An 8,223-nucleotide genomic window follows, 5' to 3' on the forward strand; every position below is an offset into this window, starting at 1 on the left:
TGAGACAGGGTTTCTCTGTGTAGCCCTGGCTGTCCTGGAACTCACTTTGTAGACCAGGCTGGCCTCAAACTCAGAAATCTGCCTGCCTCTGCCTCCCGAATGCTGGGATTAAAGGCGTGCACCAGCACACCAGCTTTAGTTCTGCTTTCTAACATTCTTCTTCTATATACTTGTTTTTGTCATTATTCGTAGCTCCATGATTATTCTTATGTGTGCGTGGTACTGAAGTTTGAATCCAGGGCTCGTGTGTGCCAGGTGAATGCCCTGCCACTGCAGTGCACCCATCCCACCCGTCCAGTTGTTTGCAGTGCTTAGACGGCTTCCTGGACATTTCAGAAGTGGCTTAAGTAATCATTCTCTCATGGTGACAGAGGACTTGTATTTGTCCTCTAGGTCTGGGTGCCTGTGAATGTGGCATGCTTTCAGAACCTCAGCACAATTGTACAGCTAGGCAGCAAGATATTTTTGTTCCTTGTATCTTCTCTCAAAATAGAATGATCTACATACATAAGTGTGCTTCATAGTTCTCTTTTGGTAATTTCCCCTCAATTCTTATGTCTGGAAGTGGAGGCAGTGGCTTTTCTGTGCCCTGAATGTCTGCCAAGGACTGGTCCGATGTTGAAAGCTTTGTGTATGTTTGATGTGATACTTAAACCAATTCTACAAGTAGGCAGTAATATTTTCCATATGAGAACAGCCTCCAGGTTGTAGTCATTTATATGGTAAGTGTCCAAATGAGTCCTGCTGTTCTGAACTGAGTGTACATTGGACTCATATAAGAGACTTCCTTTGTATGTTTGTTACTAGTTGGACTCCTTCTCTTTGAATGGACACGTTTGTGTTCGTCATGTTGGTATAAAAATGGTGGCACTGTGTGATGGTTTGTATATGCTCGGCCCAGGGAGTGGCATTATTAGAAGGTGTGGCCCTGTTGGAGGTGTGTCACCATGGGTGTGGGCTTTAAGATCCTCATCCTAGCTGCCTGTAAGCCAGTATTCTGATAGCAGCCTTCAGATGAAGATGTAGAACTCTCAGCTCCTCCTGCACCATGCCTGCCTGGATGCTGCCATGTTCCCACCTTGATAATAAATGAACTGAACCTCTGAGCCTGTAAGCCAGCCCCAATTAAATGTCCTTATGAGAGTTGCCTTGGTCATGGTATCTGTTCATAGCAGTAAAACCCTAACTAAGACAAGCTGCATAACATAAGGTCATTTAAAGTTAAAATTAATTTCAGTCTTTTAGTCTTTCTTCCCCCCCNCCCCCCCCCCATCCTGCTAATGGATGGCCTGTCTCGTTCTCACCTTCCCTGTAGGTCACTGTTGATCTTGTCACCATAGCGGGAAGTGGACGGACATTTGAGCCACACCTTCCTTTGTTCTCACTTTAGTTTATCCCCCCACACTGCTGCCTCTCAGAATTTGTAATGAGAAAGACAGTTACAGAGTTAAAATGGGGGAAATGTTATTTCAGAGTTTGTCCTTCTTGAATGTGGCTTTTATTATGGCTTGTGGTAGTAAGAATGGAATGGAAGGCCACACTCATTCTAGGTAGTTGCTTTACCACTGTGGTGGTTTGACTGAAAATGGCTCCCATAGGCTTATAGGGAGTGGCACTATTAGGTGTGGCTTGGTTGGAGTAGGTGTAGCCGTGTTGGAGGAAGTGTGTCAGATGCTTGAGCCAGGGCCATTGTCACTCTCTTCCTGCTGCCCGTCCATTTGGATATAGAACTCTTAGCCACCTCTCTAGCCTCGTGTCTGCCTGTGTGTCGCCATGCTTCCCACAATGACAGTATCCGAGCTGTAAGTCAGCCCTAATTAAAGGTTCTTCTTTATAAGAGTTCAGGGATCATGGTTTCTCTTCACAGCAGTAGAAGACAATAGAGCAATAGATTGTCTCTAAGACAATCACCGTGTTAGTTAGGGTCACTCTTACTGTGAGTTGTCTTAGGATTTCTTGTGATGTGATCAAACACCATGACCAAAGCAACTTGGGCAGGAAGGGCTTTATTTGGCTTACACTTCCATATCACACTTCATCAAAAGAAGTCAGGACAGGAACTCACACAGGGCAGGAACCTGGAAGTAGGGGCTGATGCAGAAGCCATGGAGGCATGTTACTTACTGACTTGCTTCACCTGCTTTTTTATAGAACCCAGGCCCATCAGCCCAGGGATGGCACCACCCGCTATTGGCTGGGCCCTCTCTTATTAAACATTAATTAAGAAAAAGGCCTTGCAGGCTTGCACATAGCTCAAGCTTATGGAGGCATCTTCTCAACCGAGGCTCCCTCTTCTCTGATGACTTTAGCGTCCATCGAGTTAACGTAAGACTAGCCAGTACAACTACTGAGCTCCAGCTCCAGCCCTGGATCTGTTTTCAAATAGACATTTCAGTTTGGTGCAGTCAGTTTAACGTTAATTTCCACCTGTTTAGCCGTTGTATGGCTCAGAGATTTTCAGCAGATTCAGACTTCTAGTCATAGCCACTCACCTGTCAGTTATGAGCACCTGGCTGTTCCAACAGGGCTGAGCCGGCAGAGGATCGTCATCTTCTCATAGAGAAGAGGGCGTGGTTCTACCTGGTTTTTCATGGCATTCGGGATGGTACGCAGGGCCTGGTGCACGCTGGGTAAGTGTTCTTCCTCTGAGTTTCATCCACTGCCCGTTCTGCTCTCAGTGTTAACTGTGCCTGTCCCTCTCTCAGTGTTAACTGCCTGTCTCCCAGTGTTAACTGTGCCTGCCTCTCTAGTGTTTCCTGTCAGTCTTTCATTTTTGGATTCATTCACTTAGTACTGTCTTGTTTGTAACTGCGAAGTATCTGACTGCTCCTTTATTTTCATGTTTTACATTCCGTTTTCACACGTTTTTGATGAGGTCTCTTGCTTCCTGCCAGAAAACATCTAGAAACCTAATTTACATTTAGCTGGTAAGAAACTAAAGTTTGTCATTGGGCATGGTGGTGCGTGCCTGTAACCCTAATCTCAGGACTCGGGAGGCTAAGGCAGAAGGGTCAAGGCTAGGGCAGCCTGGAGATAGAGGGTGGGAGCAAGCTAGAGCCACAGGAATTCTCCTGGATTTGAATTTTGGGGTGAACCCTGCCACCCTGGAGATGAGAGAATCCAGGGAAGATCAGTAATCTTTATTGTCTTGAAGTTCTCCAGGTCAGGCTAAATGAGCTCGGCTGGGCTCCCTGCTGTGGTTCTCCGAGGCCCAGAATCAAGGTGCTGGCCAGGAGGCTCTGCCCGAGAGGACCTGTGGAGGGAGAGCTGCACACTCGTTCCCGACAGAGGTAGAATCCTCTGTGTGGTTAGGAACTGAGGGCTTGGTTTTCTTGCCGGCCATTAACCAAGCACCAGCCTCGGCTGTTCTTGTGACCAGCGCCACAGCCACAGGAGAAAGGCGGTGGCTCAGTCCCCACCTTCCCTTCAGCAGGGGGAGAGGCTCACAATTGAGTTGACAGCTTTCCCCCAGACATCCCCAGCACCTTGCTTCCCGAGCTCCTAAGTGTCGGCTCTTTGACTCCCTCTTTGCTGAGAGAGCAGCGTTGTGCCTTCTGTGCTTGTGCCATGGCCCTACTCCAGAATGGGAGATGCCAGGCACCTCATTTTAAAAAATCAGCTATTTGATAATTTTTGCACAAAATGTTTTGATTGTATTCACCCCTCTCCCCCAACTCTTCCCAGCTCCACACCCTTTCCTTACCCATCTAACTTTGCATCATTTTAAAAAAACTCACTGAGTCCAAATTATGCTTTTGGGTATATGGCTTTTCATTTGAGCATGGGCTACACCTCTCTCTTTCCCATCAAATGCCAAAAGGGGTGGCACTGTGCCTACATCCCCTCCCAGTGCTTGAATTTTGTCTGACTTGAGCTTGCTCCGTCTTGTGCATGCTGTCCCGACTACCCTTGTTCATATGTGCAGCTGCACAGTTGTGTCTGGGAAAACACTGGCACTTACGCTCTTCCTACCCCCTCTTCTGCAGTAATCTCTGAGCCTTGGGGGCTGTAATGGAAAGATAGCTGTGCAGAGCACTCCAGTCTCTATGGCCTGCATATTGACCACTTGTGGGCCTCCATTAATTGCCATCTACTGAATGATTCATCTACTGAATGAAGAAAGAAACTTTTCTGATGAGGGTTGAGAGATGATCTATAGGTATTTTGATAAGCCATTAGCACGGTGTTAAATGCTATGTTCTCTTAAGTAGAATGATAGTAATCGTTTTGTCGTTCTGTCCTAGGGCCTATGACCTGTCGAGCCACAGGTTCTTGGCCTCAGTAACGGTGTCAGGTGTTGAGTGCATCTTAAGGAACTACTATTAAAAGTAATCAGAAGGTATTTGGTTACTCTCGTGACATTTACCTTACTGTTGCACCAGTGGGCACGCCTGGCCAAGCCAGTCGTTGTTGTAGCTTGCAGGGTTCATAAGTGGGTAAAATGGGTGGTCACTTTCCCCCAGTAGTGTGCATAGCACCTTCTTGCAGTGTGAGTGCTAACCAATGGGAAACAAGGCTTCTAGGTCTTACCATCTTGATTTCCCCATGTTCCAAGACTCAACTATGTGGTGCCTATAGCAACAGGGTCTCCCTGTCAAGTTCCCGAGGATAATCAGTGACCTTGACACATCCTGCGATGGTTGAGGGTTTGTGGTCTCTCACTGGCCAACTGCAAAAGAAGAAACCCACTTTTGCCACTGTTTTTTTTGTTTGTTTGCCTGAAGTGTCTAGTAGGAGCCTTGTTGTCCTGCTAGAGGCAACAGAGCCACTTAAACTCTTTTAGAATTATATTTTATTTATTTAGAATTTGTTGTATAATTTGGTTCTCTCATTCTAATGTACGTAGGTCCCAGAAATTGAGCCCAGGTTGTCATGCTTGGTGGCAAGTCTTTTACCTGCTGAGCTCGCTTGCTGGCACTGGCACCTTGTATTTGATGTTCAGCCCACATAGGCAGACACAGTCATATGTAAGCACCCTTTGCAAGTGTTCATTGCTCTTCCTGGTTTAATTGTAGATGTACCTAGTGATTCCTACTGTGGAGGATGAAGACATGCATGGTCTCTTACACCACCCAGGTCCACTTCTCTCCCCTCCATCCTCTCAGAACAGGAACAGCAAACCTTTATGGTTGCATTAATGTAAGTTATTTGCCTGATTGTGTTTGCGTGTTATTTATTGCCGAGTGCTACATTGTGCTTTGTCCTTCATTGTAGAATTTTTTTCATATTTTTTGGGTAAATTTTTTTTTGTACTTGCTCTGATTCTTCCCAAACGCTCTCCAGTGGGGTTAAGACACTCCGCTGCCGCCTTTCCCTGTGGTCACACCTCCTGAGGACGGTTGAATTCATTGGTTGTCTGGGCACTTTCCTCTTGGACCTTCTAAACGAGTTACCAAACTACTTACTTAGCCTTCCACACAGCTGTGGCCTAGTGACTCCTTTGTCACGTTGTCACTCTCCTGCTTCCTGGAACTGTCCTTCCTGTGGACATTTCAGTGACACATCTTCAGGTAGCTTCCTAATGCACAGTGGATGCAAAAGCTTCTTTTTAAGACACTACAGATTTGCAGGTGCCTCCATGGCACCCAGAGGACTGAGGGATGATTTGATGCCTGTGGGACTCCAGATGGAAAGCCCTGCTCTGCTGTGGTGTTACTGATACTGCTGAGAGACTCAGTGGTCATTTTACTATCTCAGAACACAGCGTATTACTTCTCTGAGAGCCTTTAACGTCTATCCCAGCAGCTCAGCAGTCAGAGCGTCACCTGCTCTTGCAGAGGACTCGGCTCTGTTCGTGTCTCACCCACGGATGACTCCCTGGCACCCCACCCAGATGCACCCACATCTGCCGCTCTCAGCCACCTGCAACTCCAGCCTGGTGCACATTACCCATCTGGTCACTCGTGCATACATGCCCACTACAGACATGTGCGGAATTAGGCAGTAATTACTGTTGAAAGTCTAGTCCATCGTTCTAAGAGGGTATTAGTACTTTTTGTTCCCTCCGTAGCATCATAGCTGGGGAAGGTGTCCTCGTGCGATTTCCTCGGTGATTTCTTTTATCTTTTCTTCTTTTATTTCTCAAAACTCTTCTGCGTTTTGTTTCTTTTTCTCTATTTTCTGCTTTTGTTCCCTAACAATTCAGTTTTGGGTTGTTTTTGTTTGTTTGTTTTTGAATTTTCAATTTTTTTTCAAATATGCTAACAACTCTTCTATAGATATTTAATTTTTTATAAAAATGTTTTTTTATTAAGCTATTTATTTACTTTATATCCTGATCAAACCTTCCTCTCCCTCTTCCTCCCATTCCCCCTCCCCTCCCCACCCCTCCTTCCCTTTCTCTGTGGAGAAAAGGAGGCTTCCCATGGATATCCGCCAGCCTTGTCATATCAAGTTGCAGTAGACTAGGTGCATCTTCTTCTACTGAGGCTGGACAAGGCTGTTTTGTTTCTTTTTCTCTATTTTCTGCTTTTTTATTTCCCAGTAGATCTGCTCTTTGGGATTTTCTGTTTCTGCTGTTGTCTCTGAGCCCCTCTCCTTCCTGCAGCACCATAATGGCTTTGTTACCATCGGTATTAGGTCTTTCTCTTTTTTCCTGTTTTTAAAATATTTATTTATGTATATGAGTGTTCTATTTACATGTATGCTTGCATGACAAAAGAGGGCATCAGATCCCATTACAGATAGTTGTAAGCCACCATGTGATTGCTGGGAATTGAACTCAGGACCTCTGGAAGAGCAGTCAGTGCTCTTAACCGCTGAGCCATTTCTCCAGCCCTGATTGTTTTTCTTGAAGTCCTTTATTTTTAAAAATATTACTTTGGGGGCTGAAAAGAGGGCTGAGGGTGAAGAACATTTGCTGCTCTTCCACAGGATTTGGGTTTGATTCCTGGCACCCACATGGTGGCCCACACTTGTATAACTAATTGTAAGGCCTGTAAGGACACCAGGTACACACATGGCACGCAGACATACATGCAGACAGGACACCCAGACACATAGGTAAATGCTTTTAAGAAAGATTTATTTTTATTTATGTATATGTTTGTGCATGTCTGCCATGTGTGTGTGGTGCCCACAGAAATTAGAAGGTGGTCATATCTCCTGGAGCTGGACTTAGGAACAATTGTGAGCCAGCAGTGTGGGTGCTGGAAACTGAACTTGGTCCTCTCGAAGAGCAGGAGGTGATCTTAACTGCTGAGCCCTACTCCAGCCCTCAGGATAAATTCTTAGCTCCTATTTTAAGGTTCCATGTTCCCTGTAGTATCTCTAGATCTTCTAGTACTTTCCCCTGCTTGTTTTCATATAGGAGGGTTTTCTTAAGTTATTATTTTTAAAGTTCATTTCTATTTAAAAATAAAACTTTGTTGGATGTGGTAGCATACTCCTTTAATCTGAGCTCTCTGGCAGGCGGATTTCTGTAAGTTCCACGGCAGCCTAGTCTACCTGTTAAATTCCAGGACATCCAGGACTATATAGAAACCCTATTTCAAAATGATGAGGATGATGAGGATGATAACTTTTTAAAAAAGCCTTAGAAGCCAGCAGGAAGCTCTGTACATGGCTGGAATCATTTAAGGGTAGGTGACCGTGTATACATTGGTGTTTGGAAGGAAGGGAAACATACAAACACAGACACACACAGACACAGACACACACACACACACTCTTACACACACTCTTACACTCACACCTTTCTGTTACTGGTGCAGAAGGTACAAGCCCAGCCAGAGCTCCGTGTCTAGCAGTGTACCCTGAGCCTATGAACTAAAGAACGTTGTCTTCAACAACACTGTCCTTCACCTTCCAGTGTCCTGGCGTCTGGGATTTCTCTTGGAAGATTTTCCTGGATACTCCATCTCCATTCTCCTTCCTCCAAGATGGTGCTGTTTCCTGGGGCCCCCTAGGTGTCTGAGCCAGTGTTAGCCATGTCTCTGCTCTGTTCCTCTGTTCATTCTATTCATTGACTCCCTGACAGCCCACCCTAGTCCTGCCCTCCAGAGACTGTTCCTGAGTTCTTCTGGGGTTCTGTGCTGCAGACCACCTCTGCCCTCCTTGTGGGGCAGCTCTGCTGCATCTTGTCTCCTGGTCTGTCTAACACGGTGTTTCTCTGGGTTTGTGTTTTTAGTTATTCCTTCAGTCTTCTTTCAAAGCCATTTTAAGAATGACACCAGTTCAATCTGCCATGCTGTAATCATTTGCCTACTTAGTTTTTATTAAAAG

At 45.6% G+C, this 8,223-nt stretch overlaps 1 protein-coding gene across 1 annotated transcript in view; it reads left to right on the top strand.

The window, feature by feature from the left end:
- Positions 1–3,161, top strand: part of Znf862 (zinc finger protein 862) — a 14,184-nt gene extending 11,023 nt beyond the window's left edge. The window contains exon 5 of the transcript XR_003843018.1: positions 2,526–3,161. The gene's annotated coding sequence lies outside the window, so the exon portion shown is untranslated. The remainder of the gene's footprint in view (positions 1–2,525) is intronic.
- The last annotated feature ends 5,062 nt before the right edge of the window (positions 3,162–8,223 follow it).

Source organism: Mus pahari, chromosome 2 (assembly GCF_900095145.1).
Source record: "Mus pahari chromosome 2, PAHARI_EIJ_v1.1, whole genome shotgun sequence".
Lineage (NCBI taxonomy): Eukaryota > Metazoa > Chordata > Mammalia > Rodentia > Muridae > Mus > Mus pahari.